We start from the raw sequence: 24,477 nt of genomic DNA, 5'->3' as shown, positions 1-24,477 counted from the left end.
GGATCCAATCATATCGTTAGATCCAAACCTATTTCATCAGGTAAAGTCATCAACGGTCCATCGTCATATGCATTGATACACCTGAGTCTGGATACCAGCCATTGTCATTANAAGCGATAAATAAGACAAGCAATTATGGGGTGAAGGTTTCTTTAATTAAGATACTTATATAATCAAACACCAACGTTTCGCTTTTAGATGAAAAGGCTTCTTCGGGGCTAAAAACATCCAGAAAATATGCAAAAACGGATGATAAACGGATACATGAGACCAAGATTATAAGCAAAAAAATGAATTTGTGTGTATTGAGGAACATACTTTTCTTTGGCTAATAATCTAACTTTTTTCCTTAATAATTACCTATTTAAAATTTTTTTCAATATAAGAACTAACACACTTTAAAAGAATAAATATAATAAATAATTAAAAACCATGTGAGAATACACAACATTCGCAATTAAAAGAAAGCAACTCAGCATAAATATTATAATGACGGCCTTCGAAATTTTAACCCCAAATCGCACTACTTTACACTTTATCGAACCGCTTTTCGCCATAAGTCAATCAAATCGAAACTAGAGGGAACGATTTAAAGATTTTAAACACCAACGCAAAATGCGATTAACTAATGAATGATTACATTCCGGGTTATTACTTTGAGTATAAACTCAAATTGACTTGTGAGAAATAACTTTTCGGTGTTGAATTGGATCGTAAGGAATTTTTATGAAGCCCTACAAATTTCATTCAAAACAGACTAATCGTCCAACCGTAAGCTTTCATGCGGGAAAAATGTTGAATAGAAATTAAATAGACTTACTTCTGCACTTGAAGGTATTTATTTTCACTAAGTAATGCACATTATCGGCGGCATGTAAAATTAAGGTTTTTCTGCTACAATTTATTTCCTTGAGACCAATACGTGAAATTATTTACCTATTCATTTTTGTTTTTCAATTATAATTTCGATAGCAGTAAGTACCTATGCATGATATAATAATACGCGTAAAAGTGTTATGTTTGAAACTTTTAGTAACATCCCTTTATTTTATTTATGAAGAAATAATCAGTATAAGAATTACAAAACCACATCAACAAATATCTTTCTTTTAATATGTGTTTTATACTATTCTTAAACAACTGGGCCATTATTTGCATGCAAGTATTTTAAATGTGCATATTAACTTTCTCATGTTATTGTATCTCGATATTTATATTACACTGTACTGAAACATAAATATAGAACAAAGTTATTATTATTGGAAAGTATCACCTACTTTTCTTTGAAATAATTTTAAGCATTTTAAGCAAATGTAGTGATTTTCCTAAAGAAAATAAATAATCAATATGTACCTATTCAATGTTGACAGGTGATTAATATTCATTCACGAATAAGAGAAAATATTGGTATATTAATTCTGATGACTTTATTAGCAGTAAAGTTAACAATAGTGGCGGCTCGTGATGAAATAAAGCGAGTGTATTGAAGAGGTGTACCCTATTTCTTGAAAATTAGCTTTTTCATATTGAAGTGTGCTGCAGATGTTTGTCACTCTTTTTTTTGAAAGTTAGTTCCTAATAAGGCTAACTTCATTGTATTATGAAGATGTCTTTTGAAGTGAAGTTCTTTAACCTTTTCAATTATATCGGTTAATGGCCGGAGCTTATTCTTCAAATAAGGGTAGGTTTTTCCAAAAATTTCTACTATAGATAGGTATAGGGAATCCTTATATTAATCGACGCATAATTCAATTTTACGTTCACCAATGAAATAATATACAAGGTGCACCATTTCAAAAAGAAGTTCAGCGTGTTTGCAGTTTTATACGTTGGATGGTAAGTTTTCAACACCTTCTATACATTTAAGACACTAACGGTATAATTCTAGATACCGATAGGTACGAGATAGTTGATTACTCAATTTGACTATGGAAGTTTCACAATTAGCTGAATAATCCGCTATTTAGCATGGGAATGTATTTTTCAAAATTTTTCAGATAGCGTTGTATAATCAAAGCCAATCTAGAAAGGTTCGCTGAATCTAAACATGCCATAAACAATACAACATTCCGTTTGCAAATATTTTAATTAAAAATAAAGCCAACCTTTAATTTACTTGCCGCATTTTCAAATCTCCAGTGGTTTTTTAAGTTTAAAAACTATTAATGAACGGGTTACGTGAAAAACCCTGTACATCATTGGAAAACTCTTCAAAAAATATGAACAAATTCGACGTTATCGAAGATGATTTCTGTCGAAGTTTCTCCTAAGAAGTGGAACATCATTGATCCTTGTTTCCTTCTAGCGAAAGATCTGCAATGACATTGAGTCGGGAGTATTTGAATCAGTAGTCGTGACTGGTAAGAAAAATCTGAGATGAAACCGACATCACTTTCCACAACTTTAGCAGAATTGGTGAAACGGTCAAGTAACCATTTCATCAAGCACCAAGTCAAGCAATTAAAAGCACTTGTTGGTCGTTTTTAGCAGGTCATCGCCCTCTCAGATGAAGACTCGAGTAGGACCAACTTAAAATTAATACTGGAACAGCAAATACCTTCAAACAATCACCAAAAAGAGTTCCTTGGGCGAAACAAGAGGAAGTCAATAACCTTATAAAGGACATGTATAAACAAGGGATGATAGAACCATTTCAAAATTCTTGGACGACTCCTATAGTACTGGTACTCAAGAAACATGATTCCACGAGATATTGTGTGGACTACAGGAAGCTGAACGATTTAAAGCAGAAGGACAGTTACCCTTTACCCGAACCCACGACACACTAGACAGTCTAGCTGAAGCTTAATGATCCCTTACTCTCAATTTGATAAGTAGATACTGGCACTTGGATGTACATCTCCAGGATATCGATAACACTACCTTTACAACTGGAAATGACCTATGGCAGTTCAATATGACGCCTTTTGCATTGTGCAATGTACCGGCTACATTCGAAAGACCCACGGACACTGTACTACAAGGATTAAAATGAAAAATCTCTTTGGTTTACCTAGATAGCATCTTCATACCAGTAAGAACTTTCAATCACCATCTTCGAAAGTCACAAGAAATGTATCCTGTTTAGAAGAGAAGTGAAGCACCTTAGCCATGTCATAACACCGAAAGGAATTATGACCGACCCCTATAAAATGGATAGCATACGAAATTGGTACAAATCAAAGGATCGCTAACAGCTAAGTGGTGATGTAGGACTGGGCCAAAGTGCTCTAGGAAATTATTAACGTCGTTGCTGGCCCAAAAAATGTCAGGCTGATTAGTAAATAATTGTGCCATTAATAAACAGTGCAAAATAGTTCACCGCATACTACTTAATGTCCATTTAGATGATTTACACCTAGCCTTATCTAAGCCAAACTGTTCAAAAACCCATTAAAGATTGCAATATCGATTCCACAATTTTTGACGTGAATTTTTCAGATAAATGCAAAACGACAAAAGACGTGCATAAGACTAGCCTAGAGGTGACAGCTGGACCATAACCACAAACATTACATGCGGGAATTAAAAAGTTTTTCAGCGCCTATCAATCAGAACCCGTCTGAAGCAATTAAATCAACAATTCTCTGAAAATCTACAAAAAAATACAATAAATGAGGGGACCACAAATACCACTGTTAGAAATTCGAAATAGATAGTTTATTTGATGGTAGGCTTCATTCTCAAACAAAGTTCAGATATAAATCACAACAAAACCATTTTATAAAATATTATCGTATACCTTTCAGAACGAGCCTTTACCAATTTATGCCTCTTAGTTCAAAGCAGTTATCAAAAAGGGAAACAATAAAAATGCTACTGATAAACTGTCAAATATAGGTGCTATTATTGCATACTCTAAAAAAAACTTAAATAAATTTCTAACACCACCTCACTTTAAAATGGATGATCACAGACGGGTACAACCATTAAAATCAAATGGCAAGAATTACATCAGCGGATTACACCTGTGTGTGTCCTTAACCTACTACGTTACACATGTTGTACTTTGCCGATGCTTAAATATTAATTGTACAGAGTGTTCCCACAATATGCTGTACAAATTATAATTTCATTTTTATGTGAAATTGTAGCCAATCTGTTTTATTATTCGTTCACGGTTCACGGTAATTCGTTTTAAGATTTTACCATCCTTCTGCTCGCCTTCCTTTTTATTACCTTTGGATTTCATTCTGTATATTTAACCCCACGGTGCCTATAGAAATAAAAATAAGTTGAAACTAGAGCACTCTACTGTTCAAATCGCGAGTTCGTTTAAATACCTCCATACTGTAGCGTGGTGGTCATCAAGAACAAAATTGCTCAGTCTACAGAACCTTTTTGTGGCACGTTACTGTATCTGTCAGGAAACAGATTGAAATTACCCTTAAAATGTATTACGTAGAAAGTAAAACAATAAAAGTGCCTTCTTAAATCTTGCGCTACTGTTTTCACCATACAATATTCGGAACAAAAAAAAAACAGAAAAATTAAACCTCTAGTTAAAAAGACTCACTCGATTTCAAGAAAAAAATTTGAAAACACAGTTAGCACACCTAATACAAAGCTAGGAGCACAGTTAGAAGAACACATTAGCATGAGTGCTTATTTTCATCGCACCAGGAATATTTTACAAGACGAGGCTGATCAACTTAGTTTTACGGCTCATCCAGTGCTAACACAATTAGCTACTGAGCCATAAGAGATCTCCTAGTAAGCGGAATCGACAATCTCCGATTCACCACACATGCAAATCGACATCCGCAACACCAACAAAAGCTGATGTTCAGGTCGTATTTACCAGACATACGCCTCTTATCTGTTATTGATTTTAGAGTACGAAACTTTTGGTTTGTCCTAGCTCATTCAGCTTCGTTCTAATGTAATTCGAGAATAGCAATATGTATAATAAACAGATCAGTTGACTTACCTTAAGAATAATTGATCTATATTATACTAGTACTGCCATTCGAAGAATTACAACCCTCCTGCCCTAAACTTTCTTCGAACTGTCTATACCATTGATCCCTCAACATTACAATGACTCCACCATTGAAAATACACGTACCTATGACCAGTGAGTCATGATGGGCGTCTGGAAGGGTACGGTTTTGCTTTAAAGTTCGGGCACGAGAAAATATATCGTCGTTAATATACATTAATTCTTTCTTAGGAATTTTTAACTGTAGAAATCATGTTAAAAGAAAAGTAATAAATTTAAAGATTAGGAATATAAGGGGTCAAGAGAAGTATACCCAATGGAACTGAAGTAGTTGTAATTTGAAACTAAAAAGAATTAAGGACTGTATCGAAAGGAACGATATATTTATAGTGAGTGTTGAGTAGTCCTTAGATCCATGTGAACACGTACCTAAATGTAGCAGTCTGGATATGACTGCTGTATAGAAAAGACGTGCCAATAAACACTCTAAATTAATTAAAAGATTATAACAAATTATAATTTATATTATTTAAAACTTCCATAACCTCCCAAATTCAACGCTACCAAACAAAAGGAAAAACACGGCATTATTTCGTGGATGTTGATCCTAAATATGTCCATCAAAAAATAAATTAGTGAAAGATAAAAAAAAATGTACCGCTGTACAACTGGGCATCTGCACCACTAAACCAGTGTCTTACATGTCTTAATATTGTTCATAACAGTATCTATGTACATAATCACCGATTACAGTCATTATATAACGCGACGGATGTTTTCTCGGTTCTTTCATCAAGAGCCGTTAATGGCTCACTAGCCAATACGTTAATAAATAACCTGCATTTTTCACCAAGATAAAAAATTAAAAATTGAAAAATTATATTAATAGATGACGTTTACACTCACAGGTAGCTATAGATATCCAGTTTGTCATAAAGAATATTGCCTTCTAAAATCACACATTGGTGTAATCATAATGAAAGCTGTAGATTGACAAAAGGTTGATTTATTGCATATTTTCACTTTGAAGCAAAAAGGATACCTTTTTATTTTAGTAACCCAAATACACATTATTATATTAGTAAAATTTATCTATTATAATAATGGACCTTAGAAGACAAATCAACGTTTTTGAAAAGGAATTTTACTCAGAATTAAAACATTCAACAGACGGAGTGTAGTGACCCTGCAACTGTACAGTATATTCTGCATGCCGCATCGTCCGCGACAGATGGCAATCGTCAAGTTAAAATACCCGATATGTTCTTCATGGCAAGGTGCACGAAACCAATTCTTGAACATACCTACATATATATGTATATATATATATACAATCATACATACTTATGATGTCTACATACCCAAATGTAAATGCAGGTTAATTTACCTTAAACGTATATCAACATATGGAAGTATGTCGGATTATTTTATATACAATGTATAGTTTTCTCGTTTTATATATAATTTGGAAAATCCATGTGCTGTTGTTGCTCAGTATTATGTTATTGGGCATTTTGTATTCACAATGGGACAGAATAAAACGCTAACCGTCTTACCCCGTTGTAAATAAGAATAAGTGATAAACTTTTATGCATTTACAAACCATGTTACCTATGTTTAATACTCAAAAGATACAATCAACACTATAACCCAGATATGCCTACCGTCCTTCTAAAAGGACAGCATCTATTAGCAGGGCTTTTCGCCTTTTTAATATGACGGCAATATTTCTGGTAGATGGTTTTAAGGTAGTTACAACTGACATGGTTCATTACATACATATGACCATTTAGTTTGCTCTGTTATGTGTTGTGGTGTTTTTTATAACGTAAGAAAAATTTAGATGGACGGACTGATTGACCTTCACTTGAAGGGGTGAGTATTTTTATTTGGTAAATTGAAATAATGTCCTAATTAAAACTATCATATATGCAACAATGTTATTGTTAACTGATTGAAACATTATAATGATTAAGGTATTAAAGAAAAAATTGCTTTTTGTAAATAAAGTGATGTTCTTTTAGAAGGACAGTAGGCATATTCACGTTCTTTCCTTCCAAGAGGTTTAACTTTGAACGAACTTCTTCATACAATAGAACAAGGGAACGATGACAATCCCAATAAAGTGAAGTTAACTATAGTGCCTCCCACCAATGCCTGTTATGACGCCATCGATGAAGACTCCGGTGATAAGACTACTGTGAATGTTGGAAATTTGCCTGGGTCACAACTTAGCTGAAGCAGAACTATTTGGTATGCTTCACCACTGCTTTTTGCTAGTGTGATAAAAGTGATAGTGGAAATGAACTACCGCTTTGAATTAGCCAAAAGGTATTGTCCAAACAAATCGAAATGTAGAACGGTCAAAAGATCGTATACTTGGACTAACGTAGATTTACCAGCGAAAAGCGTATTTACTGTAGAAATGTCTACCGCTTCAAATAAAAATTCGCCTTATGAATTATTCTCGTATTTTTGGAATGACGACATTTTGAGTATGTTTGTAGTATTCCCAAATATGTATGCTACTAACAGAAATAGAATAAGAAACATAACGAAAAATGAAATGAATTCTTTTGCAATTATTTATCCTCTATTAGAAGAAGTGACTAGTAAGGGAGTACGTATTACAGGTACAGTACGAGATAATCGTACATCAAAATGCCCTCTCATAATCAGAAATGAAATAAAAAGAAATAAGAGGGGTTTTATTGATTATACTTCTAATCTAACATCTACCATTTCCCGTTGAAGTTGAAAAATTAAATTAGCTAACTTGGTTTTTTAATAAAATTATAAAATAACAGAAAGAATAAAATTGCTTGATTAAAATTTGGCACGCCAATTAATATTGGAAATAATCGGTGATTTATATTTACTTGTAGTAGGTTTCAATTCCATAAATGTCTGTCTACATGATTCGTCCATTCTTCACTAAGTGATTGTAGAACCAAAGTTTTTAGTTGATTATTATTCTCTGTTTGTTTGTATGTTTTGTTTTAAATATCTCAATATAGTGCAGATTTATGGATTGATTACCGAGTTGTTTCAACATTTCCACATATATTGGTGGTAACACTTCGTAGATATTTTTGGTCTATTAGTGATATATGCTTTTGATTTCGTTGACTTCCTGATTGTGATTTGAGATTTCTAAACTGTTGTCAAAAAAACAGGTACATTCTTCATTGACAATTTGTTCAATTGGGTAACCTTTGCATTTGAAAATTACGCTCAAATTTGCTACATATGCGATGATGATGTAAAATCTGTTCAATGTTCTTTTCTATTGCTTTGAAGGTGTAGACGACGTCATTATTAATTAAACGTTGTGGTAAGCACTATTTTGTATGCTAGCTATCTTGAGATTTCGCGTTTCACTGAATAATAATGTTTTCTATTCAAAACGCATTCGTAAAATCCGTTGGTTCGAAATACTATATCATCATTCGCACCCGGGTGTTATCGCCTTAGAGCAAGTTTCCTATTGTTTATATATTTAACCAGTCGTTCTTTCTGCTTTTATTTAAATCACCTAATGGTATTCTTCTAAATCATGGTATTTTTTATTTGTTTTATTTTAGTTTCCTTTTGATTAATACTTTATTATTTGAATTTATTTAAGCTTATTTTAGGAATTATTTATGTTTTCTCAGATACATGATTCTTTTTACTTATATTTCTGTTACGCAATTGAATCTTAAATATTGGCTTAATTTTAAAATAATTTTTGTCTGCTACTAAGTAAGACAAAGGCACAACACATGCTAAACTCGTCAGTCAACACCTGCATTCGAGATAGTTTTCCTACCTCTGCTTGACTGGATGTGGTTACCTGGCTTGCACTCGAGATAACATCCTCCACTGAAACTTTATTTACCAGACTGTGTAGGGTGTAGTTCCCCGTCCTGAGTTTGATCTAATTTCACCTGAGTCGTTTCGTTACCTGGCACATCCAAATTGGTCGATTGCCGTCTTTGCGACATTGGTATCCGGTATTAGCTCGATCACCTGCCTAGTTTTTACCGCCTTAGTACCCTTATGATTAAGATTAAGTCACCAATTGCAGTGCCTAACGTAACAGGTTTTTCCTGATCCCTTGAGTAATGCTGTCGTCCACATAGACCCTCAAAATCACTCACTATCGTGTTGGTGTTCTAATCGATGTTCCTGATTACCATGATCAAAGTGTGCTGTCCACCTTTAACCTGCCTTGTTTGTACAATTACTGTTGTCGGTTTCTTCCTGCATAGAGACGAGCTACCAACTAACGACATCGATAACCCGAGTCATTCAGAGCAAAAGTCAAGTCACTGGCACACAGTTTCGCTATTTGATTATTTGATATTTTCCGTCTTATTCGCATTCTTGCCCCTATTTGATCCCTCATAACTTGTACAGCTACCATCATTTTCACATAAACATTGGTTTTAATTATTATATTTTTCATTTATAATACATCATTTGGTAAATTTAATCCATTTCGTTATCACTAGTTTTAAAAATTGCTTATGGTATAATTTAGACCATTCTTGGTGTTGCCGAAACTCTTGTAAATATTTTTTACGTTAAGAAGATGCACGACAAGTACTCCAATTTGGTTTAATAAAGTTTTATCAAATGAGAAGCTTTAACAATAATTGACTGTTAGGAACATTTTAATACTTTGTCATTGTAACAGGTGTGTTCTTTTATTATTCACTTACAGTGAGTTGAAATAGCCCTGCCACGTCAACTATGATTCTCTTAAAAGCATATCGGGCATTTCTTACACGACGCTTCTATTTCGTAGCAAATAGAATAGTTCTTTTACTTTCCCTACACTCTTCATAAAGCCGAAATGTTCTCGCCGTGAATTATTAATATGACTTCTTCGGGAGTACCATTTGAAGTTTGTTTCTGGTTTCGTCCGAACTCTCCCACGTTCTCTTTAAAATTCTGTGATCTAAGATAAAAGAATTCCATTAGGATCAAAAACTTTTTGTTGTCTGCATAAGGTGGCTCATATCTGCCCACGGTGGTCTTAAGATTCTGGCTTCTTTCCGTCTCATCACTGGACCAATATCTTCGCGCCTGCTTTGGCTTTCGATTAATTCATTATCTTTCCAGGATCCTTCAGACAGAACAGTGGTTAAATTACAATAGACCGACATCAATCTGTTCTTCTTCTTCGTCGATAAGCAATTTTTGCAGTTTTCCACGCAAGGAATCCGAAGAAGCGTATTCGCGTTGCCGTGTTTTTTACGTGAACAATAGTTGATTTCGAACTCACAATCCTACAGTCGCTGTAATCTGTCCTTCTAACTGTCGCCTGTCTCCGAAGTGTATTGCTTAAGGAACATTTTTGACTCAGGTGACCTGACCTGTAACTTGACAGTTCCAGTCCTGTCCATCATGATTTCGCTTTCTTATATCTTCCATCTTTCCTTCTTTCTTTCTTTCTTTCTTTCTTTCTTTCTTTCGATCGTTCGTTCGTTCGTTCGTTCGTTCGTTCGTTCGTTCGTTCGTTCGTTCGTTCGTTCGTTCGTTCGTTCGTTCGTTCGTTCGTTCGTTCGTTCGTTCGTTCGTTCGTTCGTTCGTTCGTTCGTTCGTTCGTTCGTTCGTTCGTTCGTTCGTTCGTTCGTTCGTTCGTTCGTTCGTTCGTTCGTTCGTTCGTTCGTTCGTTCGTTCGTTCGTTCGTTCGTTCGTTCGTTCGTTCGTTCGTTCGTTCGTTCGTTCGTTCGTTCGTTCGTTCGTTCGTTCGTTCGTTCGTTCGTTCGTTCGTTCGTTCGTTCGTTCGTTCGTTCGTTCGTTCGTTCGTTCGTTCGTTCGTTCGTTCGTTCGTTCGTTCGTTCGTTCGTTCGTTCGTTCGTTCGTTCGTTCGTTCGTTCGTTCGTTCGTTCGTTCGTTCGTTCGTTCGTTCGTTCGTTCGTTCGTTCGTTCGTTCGTTCGTTCGTTCGTTCGTTCGTTCGTTCGTTCGTTCGTTCGTTCGTTCGTTCGTTCGTTCGTTCGTTCGTTCGTTCGTTCGTTCGTTCGTTCGTTCGTTCGTTCGTTCGTTCGTTCGTTCGTTCGTTCGTTCGTTCGTTCGTTCGTTCGTTCGTTCGTTCGTTCGTTCGTTCGTTCGTTCGTTCGTTCGTTCGTTCGTTCGTTCGTTCGTTCGTTCGTTCGTTCGTTCGTTCGTTCGTTCGTTCGTTCGTTCGTTCGTTCGTTCGTTCGTTCGTTCGTTCGTTCGTTCGTTCGTTCGTTCGTTCGTTCGTTCGTTCGTTCGTTCGTTCGTTCGTTCGTTCGTTCGTTCGTTCGTTCGTTCGTTCGTTCGTTCGTTCGTTCGTTCGTTCGTTCGTTCGTTCGTTCGTTCGTTCGTTCGTTCGTTCGTTCGTTCGTTCGTTCGTTCGTTCGTTTCTTGGGGTTATTTGCTATCAGTAGGAACTTCCAAAAAATTCTATGAAAATATTCAATGACGTCTGTTTCTTTCTTCTTTGTTCGGAAGCATTGATTGATATACAATGTGCTAGGGCTATCCGCGATGGATAGAAACTTCCAAAAAACTGACCGATGAAACGTTCTGGAGTATTCTATGGAATTCTCCAAAGTTTCTTCCTTCTTCTTCAATCCCACTTCTGTTACCAAATGTCGCGTAAGAAAACACCTATGGTGCGCTGATGAAGTTTCGATAAAGTTTTAACTAAGAAGTTAATAAACATTTCTGTTAAATTATTGATTAAGCAAATTATTATAATTTTTTTTAAACCGATATAGAAGATATTGGACTGTGCATTTATGTACGTTAGTACAGAATAGGAGTTTATGAATTTATGAAATCCATTGCAACTCACACGAATCGTCAAGATGACCTCAGCCGTGAGCAAAATAAATATAAGTTAAAGTATTTGTTGATCAACTATAGAGTATAAAAGCTATAGTCATGCTTAATGGAGAAGACTAATTAAATTTCCGAATTTTATAAAATTTAACAAAAAGGAGAAAGTACGCAGTGCCGGAATGTAAAGAAAATGGATACCATTTCTTCCAAACAATAAACAATACAAGAAATTACGGGCTAAAGTAATAAGACAACCAAAATTAGCCAAATCGCGACCATATTTAAGGTTATTTTGACACCACTTTACAGAAAATAAATATTTCTGAAGGGAAACTTCTTTGGGCTCGATGGTAAATCTCAAGGCCATGAAACGACACGTTTTGAAACGTTTTGTCTTACAACGCGATAGGCTATGAGAATAGAAAGGCGCACATGCGCATATCGGTATTGCAGTCAGCTGTTAGTAATCGACATCTCATATAATATACTGCATATTCACTACACTATAGTACTAAATTAATGTTTTGGTTATATCTGTGCAGTTATATTACAGTAAGTGTATAACACGAAAAATAAACATAAGCGAAAAAATTTGACAATTTTTTTATTATTGAATTACAAACAAATGTATTAAAGTAATACTCCTTAGGTGGATTAAATATAAAATATGTTGAAAATTCCCGTACTCTCTCTTTCACCAATCATTACTTATTCGTTTCACTTCTTTCACGTGTACTGAGTTGCACCTGTCATTTTTTTTTTTTAATTTATATTAAATCAAGTTTATGGAGTACTACTAATCATAACTTCATCTTGTTCTGATTCTGGGGAATGTAATTTATCAAGGAAGTTGAAATTACTCCCACATGCTTCTAATCTACAAAAAAATGTCTGTAAAAATATATGACGATTTTTCTTAGCAAACAATAGAAGAAGTATATAAACATTTACAGTATTATTCCTGTGACTTTAACAGAAAATCATTCAAAATTTTCAGAAAATATTACACATGTTGAGGTGGTTTTACTAACCTTTCAATACTGACTTAAGCTAGTCTAATTTCCATATACAATACATTGCACAGGAAGAAAAGTACGAATTAGATTCTTTAATAATAAATAGCTTATTAATACAATCTTCCCCATTGGCTATTTCCGAAACGCTAATATTTTCACTATACTTATGAATGATAGAGTGTATTTCATTTATTATGTACCTATTTATAAAACGTAACTTCCCTGTTATAAAAGCATTCTTAAAATTGGAAATGATAGATGTTTTTTTGAATGATAAATTTCGTAAACATAATAATTAGGAAAAAGAGAAAATCTTATGAAAAAGAAAGATTAAAATTAGTTTTATTGAAAAGTTCATTTTGTGCAAACGAATTTTAATTATTTATAGAGAAAGCGTATCGCAGGAATACCACTGTTTACTTACAAATTATTTCAGTTCCTCTGGAAAACAATAATGCCTCGCATTGCAAACTTCAGTACAGAACGTATGCGGTTAACTAACCTGAAGATGACGCTCATTGTACTACTAAGAAACACTTTAATTATACCTGCATGCGTGACACAATTCAAAGCCGTAATACAGTACACCACCTTTTAAAAAAGTGTATTCTAAGAAAAATTTAGTTGTCACTAGCCAATATACTATTAGTTCTACACTTTATTAATATGGGCAGTAAAAGTGCCTGTTTCATTAATTTGGCAGACGACTGCCTAACTTGTAAAATAAACTATAATTTTAAAATAACTAGCTAAAGTCGCATAACCTTCCTTGAGACAAAATTATTAACCTACTCCCCTCTCTATCAACGGAAGGAGAGTAAAGAATAAAATAGAAAAATTTGAAGATGTGCACTCAAGAGGAAGGCTAAATTAACAAACTTTGCGCAAACGCAAATCCTTATTATTGACGGTTTTCTCTTTTCAACAATTGCAGCAAATCACATTCTTTCAATCTGTTAATTTAGTATGATAACAAATAATTCTATTTTTCTCAAATTTCTCTTTGAACCTTTAGTTTACTTTCGAAAAATGCAATAAAAAGTAATCTCATTTAAAAAATGTTTCTGTTCTCTTTTGCCCGAAGCGTTACCATGCAGCAGATGTTAAAACAGGTATATAGGTAAAATATGTATATCCGAGCATTTAAAAATGTAAGAAGTAAGTTATTTTCGTAAAACGAATTCTTCTGTTAAGGCTAAAACATTAAGAAGCAGTCTTCCGCTGTAACAATTTATGGGTCTACCCTTGTCCGAATATTTTCTAGACTTTCTTTATATGAACGGCGTGATAACGCCTAGAACAAATGACCATTTAATAACCACATGCACGGTTCCTAATGATAAAAACTCTTTTTTATATAGGCAGTCTTTCGTAAGACATCAATAGTGAAAAATATAAAGGCAGCTCAGTAATATTATTCACCTGTTTTTGTTATTCAATATACTTTAATGGTGAGTTATTTCACTGGGTGACCAATTTTACTTGGTTAATCAATTGTAATTTATTTACGTTAATTGTTATGAGTTTCTATGATTATATTTCAATATGATACATTTTGTTTTGAGCACTATGCGAGTTGACCCTTACTGCTTTGTTTTCGGGTATGATGCGAATTGACTGTTTATACTCTGCTTGTTGTTTATAGAGTGGGTACTATGCGAGTTGACCCTTATTACTTTAGTGAAAGCACGCTATTACACTGTTTCCCAAGGTAAATACTATAGAGCTCTAGACTTAGCTTAATTTATTTTCCGAAGAGGTATTTCGCGTGTTGACCCTTAAAGCCTGCGATCGGAAAAGGATTGTAATATAAATCTTGAACTATTATTTATTTATTTATTTCGTTTTATTAATTTATTGGTGGTTTAATTAATATACTTTTTTGTTTACTTTACAGATTTGTCATCTCGGACTTATCAAGTCATACATACATACGTAATTTAGCACTTTCATTTTTATTGTTTAGGATTATTGTTTCATGTTCATAACACAAGTTTACAGGAAAGTATTAAAGTTTAAGTCATCGTAATTAGTTCACTTAGTTATAATTTTGTTATATTTATTTCAGGTTTAGTATCAGGTTATAAAATAAATCATATAAATTAACGTTATCATTTGAATATTCTTCGTAATTAATCTAAATAGCCCTAGAAAAATTATAACATTTTTTAAATAACTGCAATGTGCGATACTTTAGGGATACTGTAAAGCAAACAGTAATTGCATAAAGCTTATTTTGTAAAGAATACGTTAATCTTTAAACTGTGATTTAACTTCAGAAATGTGAAAATTATCTTCCTTGTTACTTTTTATTACAGCTTGAAGCATTATTTCTGTACATAGGTAAAGGACAAAAGCAGCACCGTTACCAACAATCAGCAGACGCCATGTGTTGTCTAGTAAGAAAACATTTTTTTAAGAGTTATACCAACCGGTCCAGCAATGAACGATAAATAATTTATTAATCATAACGTTTTCCAACTGCTACTCGTTCTTTCTGCATTTGTCTTACTATTACGCTTTCTATTTTTATATCTCTCAAGCTTTGGTTATAAAATCCGTTACTGTTTATTACGTTATGTTATGTATTTACTAAACAACAGAATTAAAAGAAAATAGGATACACTTTCTTCTCCTTCGAGCAAGTTAATGAATAGGTAAGGGGATTTAAAATATTCAAAATACAAATACAAAATGGAAAATAAAGACAGGGCAAGGTCAACACTGACCAAGTAGTAACCTAAGAACCTAAGAATATCAGTCAAAGACGAAATTTGTAAAAATAATAAACAAGTAAAAAGAAGCACCACATTGGCAGTGAAAAGACCTCGAGACACTGACCAGCTAGCCAGGCATTCATACTTCTAACAATTAGCCACTACTTACTGTTATCAGAGAAGAAAATCGCATTATTATATTTCGATATTAGAAATATTTTGAAAAACAAGGGATGTTTATAAAAACCAAATTCCCGAACATGTACTTATAATAACAATAAATAAGTTCCTTACAACTAGATTTCGAATCTTTAACTTCCCAGTATAGAGGGAACGTTATTGTAATGGGCTCGATTTTAAAAATCGCAGGTTTCAAAATATTTTGTGTGTGTGTGTGTTGTATCTCGTGAACAAAAAATTTAATTGAGTTCGTTGAGGTGCCGATCGAAGAGCACTAACGGCAATATGAATTGATAAGAATTACATAACATTCGATCGAGTCGAACATTTTGGAAATTTTTGAATAATATTTATCTAATCTATTTGGTTCTAATATAACTCGATACTTTGAAATAAATGAGATATTTTTACTAGCACTAGTACCTACTGTAGTTGGTTATTTGAATCAGTTGCCTAGTGTACTGGGAAATTATTCGTGTGATGCGACACAGTCCTGACCCACCCCACACCTTCTTATAATATCTACATTTGTATTGACACATTAATTATATAGTTAAACGTTGATAAACAAATATCGACAAACGTTTGAATATGAATTGATATTACCAGTAATTTTATTAACATCATGAAATACCACCATTTCACGAAATAGTCGAAAATTATATGATGTATCCAACTATACTATCTGGCTACCACATTTAAATTCTTCCATATTATATACCTAAAAAAAACTAACCTAATTTAGCCTATCAATTCCATCAGATAGCGTTAGCTACACCCACTCTCATATTCTATTTATGACCTACGACGACCGGATATTGACATTAGAACACCCTTCACACGGATAGACGATTCCGTTTAAACTTTTTCCGATTTCCTTGTTTTATTAGAAGTTTTAATCGTCACCCGCTGTTCCATCCGGACAAATTTCCATTACAAACTTACATATGCTAAAACTGTAGACAGGTACCTACGACGTTATTACATATTGATTAATAGGAAATAAACAATTCTTTAATTCACTGAACATTCACTGAATTCGCAACAAAATAACAAAGTCGAACTCTTGCCAATTTAAATTAAATAAAAGTTACTTTACACTATGTCGCAAAAAATTGAGTTATACTTATTTGTTTATTAACATAATTAATTATGCTAACGTTTCGTAGTAACATTGTTATTTTGGGAAAATAAGGGAGTAAAACTATAAAGAATTTCTCTATTTTTAATCTTTCGTGTTGGGTTTTCAAAATGTATTAAATATGCATGAAATAGATCAAAACGCTAATTAACTGCAAAAATTTATGATTGTGCATGTTACCTGTAAAAAGTTCTGTAAAAGTGATTAATTTTAGTTGTCGAAATATCTATACTGACTTAATTTGAATAACAGATTAACAGAAATTAATCTTCACATCCGAAGTAGTTATTCTAAAAATACGAATTTGTCACCTTCAACTTTCACCAGAGTATATCCGTAAGTATGATTAAAAGGAGTTATTAATAATTCTTCCTTTCTTTATTTTAGGAATATCCTTAATGTAAATTGTGTATCACGATAGGACGCAAGTCAACGCTTTAATTTTTAAACCTGCATCATTAGAGAATACCAATACGCGGCAGGTAAGCATTTAAGGGTATCGTGGCTGCATCGATATACCAGGCAAATTAGTTTCAAAAAAAATTTTAATTGCTTGACGGAAAGTTTTTTATAGAATCTTTAGGGAGAAGTAAGTAGATTAAAAGAACCGTTGAGTGCGTCAAAATTTGGAAAGTGAAATTTTTGTTTATTAAACAATTTATATGGTGTGAGAATTTCATGTCGAAAAACGGAGGCAATTTTCAAAAGAAAGTTGCGAACAAAAGGTATTAGAAATACCTAAAACCAATCTACCTTGCTTTAATAAAAATAAACAGTTTATAAGAATGACGTACCCGTCGCAGTTATTAGATCGCAAGACTCTACAAAGACCTACTTGCTATAAAACAGAAATATTTTCGTAAATCGACTAACGTTTAAAAGCATGTATAAATAAATAAAATGCAGATATATATTTCATAATTTAATTCTATTATATACTTTCGTAAGTATTTATTAAATATATTCTTCTATAACTACATTTGTAAAATTATTACAGTTCTCCTGAAGAAATCGTAAAATTATGGCGAAAATTTCAGAATGTAAATAAATGAGTAATAAAAGATTTGTCTAGCGAAATTTCGTCTGTTTTACCGCATACTTCAATTTTTGAATTTCAATACAGTTAGGTAGTTACTGACTACAACTTTTTTATATACATAGAAGTGCAAAAGTTATACAGGGTTTTTTTGTTATTAAGAGACATCTTGGTAATTCTGTAGTGCTGTCTAAGAGATGACTCAAAAGTATGTTTCACTATTTTTTTTTGGTATAAACAAATGTTCAAAATTTTTTATATAAGTATATTTTGATAAGCATACATGTAATTTACTTTTCTACATAACTATTCTAAACTTCGATACATTTTTAGTGTCTATAGATAATAGTTTTTAAAGACCCATGTCTACAATTCTCCCACCAAACTGTTTGGCCATCTTTCCACTTCTTCCTTCAGTTCATCCTCATTCGCAAAGATGCGGAACCAGGTGAAGATCGCTTTATACAAATTTTCCCTCCCCACAACGCCTCACAATAGTGTGTACAAGTTGTCGTGGTGTTATTGAGCAGGCAGTTGATCAACAGAGCCACATTTTAATTTTTTTACAGGGTTTGAACTTTACACAGACAAATATTCCTTCCAAATTTCAAACGTTTCCCACCAACCAAAAGGGGTTTAACTTACTATTGAGACACCCTTATATATTTCTCTGAAATTTTTATAGAATAACAACAATAGCAACTTCTAAACTCTATCTAAATTCCTTAAAAATGACTACGTAATGTGATATTCATATATATATCACATAATTATTACGAAAATGTACAGCTGTGAACATATTAATTACTATTGTTGTAGAAAGGGAAAGTTTTTCACATTGTTTTACTACGTTCTATTGCCATAAAGTACTTTTACTTTTACGTGAATGAATGCGCTTGTAAATTAAAATTTCAACCATTTATACATAACAAAAGATGCTTAAAACATTAATTACTTATCCAATAAAATGTTCACTTTGTTGACTTGTTGTATTGGCTTAATTTTGAACAACTAATTTTCTTCTATTTTCTACGTGTTTAATGTCTACAGCAAACTAAATTGTGTCCAGGAAACAAATCACGAATGTAGTACACACACATTCCTTTTATGAATAAGTGGCAAAAGTCATCTTCAGGGTGTGTTCCTACAAAATGTTTATAACTATTTGTAGATATTTCTGGAGTGCTTATTACTTATTTTGTTAGTAAGCAATGAACAAATAATAATTAATACGTTATGAAACGCATTACGATTTTTTAGTCCCAACGCGATACGAAAAGAAAAATTATTATAAATAATATGAAGCATACTATAAAGATTAATGAAAAGCGCATCTAAATTTGAAATTTGTTCATAAATTTTCATAGTTACTCTTTGTTGTTTTCCTATTAAAAATTATGAATTTGTATAAATCACCATGACAATGATTGAGTATCTGGAATCTAAAACTGCACTCATAGGGGTGAAGATTATAGTTATATAAGTTACAAATTCTTATTTTTCTATTTTATGTTATTTTAACAGTTATTTGAAATTTATTTCGTACTGATCGCAGAATAAGTAAGAATAGAATAAAGTTATAATAAATCACTCAGTTTTCATCATTTCTTATAAATTGTTGATATAATTTTTCAGAAAAATTTATAATTTAATTTTGGTTAATTCTCCAACAAAATATGAAATTTGGAAAAAATGATTAATAATCGTAGTACGTTTTCATATTTGTAAACATAATATTTTTAGACAATTCCATAAAAAATCCTGAAAATCACTATTTTGCTTTCATTTTCTGTAAATATTATGAATTTTCGTTTCATAGATTTTCTTAGAATGTTTCATAGTTTTTCTTAATTTTTTTTCCGTTAGGGTACCTATCTGTTTATCTTTATTAATATGCTTATACTTATAGTTACTTCACAAAAGAGTCAGTAGGAAGGTACATAGGACAAACTAATATGTAACATGTAAATATCAAAAAACAAATGCAACATTAAAACGGATATGTTAATTGGGATCCTTCCACTTTAACAGAAATGTCTTTTCAGGCAAGAATGCTTTTAATTTAACAAAAAATTAGGTAGATACATTTGCAAAATATTATCAAGAACGTCTCTCTATCCCTTACATACTATTGACAGGTAAATAATACCTGTATGTAAAAACCAAGAAGACGGTACATTACTTATTAACAAAAAAGTTAAATACTGCCACTATTTTAAGAAGTGTCAATTTTAACGGAGATAAATTATTTTACCCTGTTTGATGTCATTGATGCGCAGATAATAAAACCTGACGTTTTTCAATTTTAAATTCAATCAAACTGTTTCTATTAAATTATCTACATTTCTAGTAATTCAGGTACTTACAGTGAATCGGATACATTTTTTTTAAGGAGACTCAACTCGACGGCATTCTTTTCTGTGTGTTACGCGATTTCTGCGCTAATTGAAAACCGATTTAATAATTCTTTTTTTATTGGTTATATTTCAAAGGTGATCCCACTTAAATGTACACAATCAGAAGAGTATGTATTGTTAAGAAAAAACGAAGGAACACAGTACACACACTTAAATTTCTAGAAAATATTTCACTTCTGTAGATGAAAAATTGGAGGATGATAGAAAAATACATGATTGAAAAAATTAATGCAACCTCGTTTTTCTGATTAGACCTTTTTAACATTTTAGTTTAAAATTGTTTACTGAACTTAATTTTTATACAACAGTAATCAATATATCTAAATTGTAATGGTTATTATAAAAGACAAACACAATTTACTTAAAAGAAACGGATATATTAATAAATGTTTCAGCGTATGTACCTACTTTTATAAGTAGTTGTAAATTCTTAATGTTATGGTCATATCAGTGTATGTTCATAAAGTCATTAACCATTATTCCTTCCGTTCCGCGGAGTCCTTCCGCTTTTTAAGACGATGCCATGTGTGCAAAAACCGTTAAAAATTCATATCTATGCAGCACTACACACTTTTTTAACTTGTAATTATGTAACTGTATATGGTAGAACGAGTATTACCAGTTCGAGTTCAGCAGAACTCATAATGATAAAGAATGACTTACACTTAAAAATAACAATAAAAATATAAAAAAACTTGCAAACTAAGTCGAATTAACTTAAAGTAGGTTGGAAGTACCTACTACATAGCTTGCTGTACGGTTACTATTACTCACCTACATAGATATTGTTCAAACTTGCTCAGCCTATACACGAATATAATTAAAATAAAACAAAGTAAAGTTATTATTTCATAAAATATAAAGTCCTTAAAACAAAAAATATCTTTCAGAAACCTTCAATATTCGATTACACTACTTGAGGAAGGGGCAAATAACGCCTTGCCGCCTTTGATATAACGCCTACAAAATTGAATGAGAAATATATTTTACTAATGAGAAACTGTTCACTTTTACATATGTAGCAACGGTATAACACATATTATTTCTTTACCTTCGTCACTAACATTAAGATAAACTATTTTTTTTTATCAACATCTATGATATTACAGGTAGTAATATTTTCATTGCTTGCAGAAACTATAGGTACATTTTTAAATATTTAGTATAGCATGGATACGTATAAAGGGATTTTCTTTTTCGTAGTAGTTTTCTATAAATTTCAATACAATTTATGTCTCCATTTGGAGGAATATATATACATATATCACTTATTTGTAAAATTTATTTGCTCTTAAGTAAGATTCTGTTATTGAGCTCTTTTGTAGTCAATAATACTTTAAATTGCAATCGTTTTACTGTTGTTCGACTTGATGCGTCCGGTTTCAGTTGTCTTATAATAACAATATCAGGAAGTGCACTTGTTGTTTCGTTGCAAATGTAAAAGATTTTATTGATACGACAACATAATTGTTCAAGCGGATTGTTACCACTTTTTATTTTACCGACAGTATTTTCAAACGGATTTGCCTCATCGAGCCCCCATAAGGTAAATTTATTCGTAAGTTTATACATGTGTTAGGTTTGCTCCTTAAGATCCATATGAAAAACCCATAAAGTAATCCTCATTTTAATATCACCACTTCTTTGTGGTGGGATTTTCATGAGGAATCTACGGGGAAATAGCTATATCGACATGTCCCTCATTAGACACATAAGGCTCGCACGCTACATGGGGCATGTTCCTTATAAATTTTAATCGGGATGTAAATTTTGCTAGCATTGTTTCTTAATAGCTAAATTTTCGATATTGAGCCACCGTGGTATAGGTATACATTAAAATGGACCAGAAAAAAACCACTAGTGTTTCACGGCTACTTTTTCTTTAATGGGACACCGAAAATATTATTTAGGATGACAAAAAAAAGTCCATATCCAAATTTGAGCCCTTAAATTTTAATGTTAAGGGGTCTATCATCCCTAATTTATTTATATATTTTTACTCCAAATGCATCTTTCACTCAAATCTTCTAAACAATATATCTGAAAAATATGAACAAGACACGTTTTTAAAGGAAATTAAATTCGTTACAAAAAAGGTCTGATTGCAAATTTTCATCCGACAAACCGTTTCACGTAATCCTACGTTGAACATTAGTAAGTTTTTATGATTTTTAAGGAAATTAGACGCCCTACAAAAAGGATTCAATTACATTTTTCGTTAAAGTTATTCGAAGTTCAAGTTCAAGTAAAATTTAATTTATCGTTTTAGCTATTTTTTCTTGATTGATAAATTTGAGGTTTTATATTAAAAATACCATTTTTCTCAAATAAATTACCAAATTTATTTAAAATTGATAATTTATTTCGGTTTAAGAGCTTTTAATTGATTGAAATACAGTTTTATTCAATTTAACTAATTCCAAGAATAAAAATACAATGTTTTTTAAATGACCATTATATATTTATGATAAATATTTTTAAGTATGAACTTGCCTTTCTAATCTTCCCTCTCCTGCCCTTCGTTTTGTTTATATTTTTGAATTTGAGTTAGTACTATCACAATTAAAAGTAATTCATCCTTTGCTGTTCGCAAGCTGTTATTATAGATGTCAGCCAAACCAAAATGACCTTGAAATAGTGAATTTAACGAAAAATATAATAAGGCCCTTTTTTGTAGAGCATCTAATTTCCCTTAAAATCATATACCATTCGTTTTCAGAAAGAAATTGATTTATGAGTTCCAGAATTTAAAAGTTGGAAAATGAATTCGTAAGAACAGATCAATTTTCAACGCAAGATTACACGGAATTCAATTTCTTTCAAATACATTTGTATATTGTATATATTTATCAAACATATTTTTTAGAAAATTTGAGTGAAAGATGCGTTTGGAGTAAAAAAATACATAAATTCGCGATGATAGACTTCTTAATATTAAAATTACAGGCTCAGATTTGAATGATAACTTTCTTTTGTCATCCTAAATAATATTTTCGGTTTCCCTTTGAAAACAATAGTCGTGTTTTTGCCCAGTCTGGTATACATTCCCTTGTTTGATGGAATTCATGTTTTTTTTTCAGATTAATTGGTTAATTTATAAATGCCTTTGTCATTACTAATAAGTACAAGTATATTTTCCATGTTTATTGTTTCTCTTATTCGACCTTTTCTACAGGTACTACTAATTTCTCAAAATGTCAAAATTATCAACAGATACTTTGAATGATTATTCTATTACTTTTGCACCTTCAGGTGCTAGTCCTGTGAGATCGAGGAAGTGAACTGAATCCGTACTTATCGTCGTGAAAGCCGCAAATTGTTAATACTTCAATTAGTTTTTAATAGAACAAATTGACATGTTTTTCCTGTGAAAACATTAATTTTCTACCCATCTAAATTCCATATCTAAGTCGCATACAGCATATAGACATAATAACAGTAACAATTTATTATTTTTTGTTTTGGTCGTATATTTTGTTTTCATTACGACTGCTCTCTACTACCCCCAAGGAGCTCTTCAATGAGAAGTGTTTTATAATATCGTAACAATTAGTTTATGTGTTTACAACAAACGCTAGGTATATGTTGTATTTAATTACTCTAAGGATAAATCAGAAACCACGAGAAAATATAACACACAATTTTTAAATTATGAATGGTTTCATTTAGATTGTGGGATCACAACAATAAAAATTCAAATTTATCACAGATCAAACAAGAAATAAGAATTTAAACGATGTGTAGCTACAGATTCATGAAATTCTAAAAGATATTTAAAAAATTGCTAACATACCTTACAATGCCTTTCAAGAAAATCTCCCACCTTTTCACATGTCACTCATTGTTCATTTATACACTTCAAAATTTTATTATGAATGGTGTTTTAAAAACAAAAAAAACTTTATATCTTTCAACAAGCTGTATTCGCGACGAACTCGGCACTTGCGATTATATTGTGCCAAACAGCCGCTTTTCAGTTAGGCACCGTTTCAGTCTTACAGAAATTTTACGCGAGTGAACGCCAGCGATCGTAATAGCTATTCCACCTCTTCTTCAATCTACCTTCACTCCTTAAACGTCATTACCGTTTATTATTCTTTCACTGCCATTGCCAGGGCAATACGAGCCTTAGAATAATGATTATTCTTATTACAAAATTTTTTTTTCATCTTTTTCATGATAGTGATTGTATGTCGCTTTAAAACCATATTAGTTTAAGAATTTCAAAC

At 32.2% G+C, this 24,477-nt stretch overlaps 1 protein-coding gene across 1 annotated transcript in view; it reads right to left on the bottom strand.

Moving 5' to 3' along the window:
* LOC108740802 overlaps positions 1 to 24,226 on the bottom strand; it is a 93,234-nt gene extending 69,008 nt beyond the window's left edge. The window contains exon 1 of the mRNA XM_018475284.2: positions 24,042 to 24,226. The gene's annotated coding sequence lies outside the window, so the exon portion shown is untranslated. The remainder of the gene's footprint in view (positions 1 to 24,041) is intronic.
* Positions 24,227 to 24,477: the final 251 nt, after the last annotated feature.

The sequence above is a fragment of the Agrilus planipennis genome, unplaced genomic scaffold, assembly GCF_000699045.2.
Source record: "Agrilus planipennis isolate EAB-ADULT unplaced genomic scaffold, Apla_2.0 scaffold277, whole genome shotgun sequence".
Classification (NCBI taxonomy): domain Eukaryota; kingdom Metazoa; phylum Arthropoda; class Insecta; order Coleoptera; family Buprestidae; genus Agrilus; species Agrilus planipennis.
Note: the sequence above shows the minus strand (reverse complement) of the source record. Positions and strands in the feature narration are given on the sequence as shown.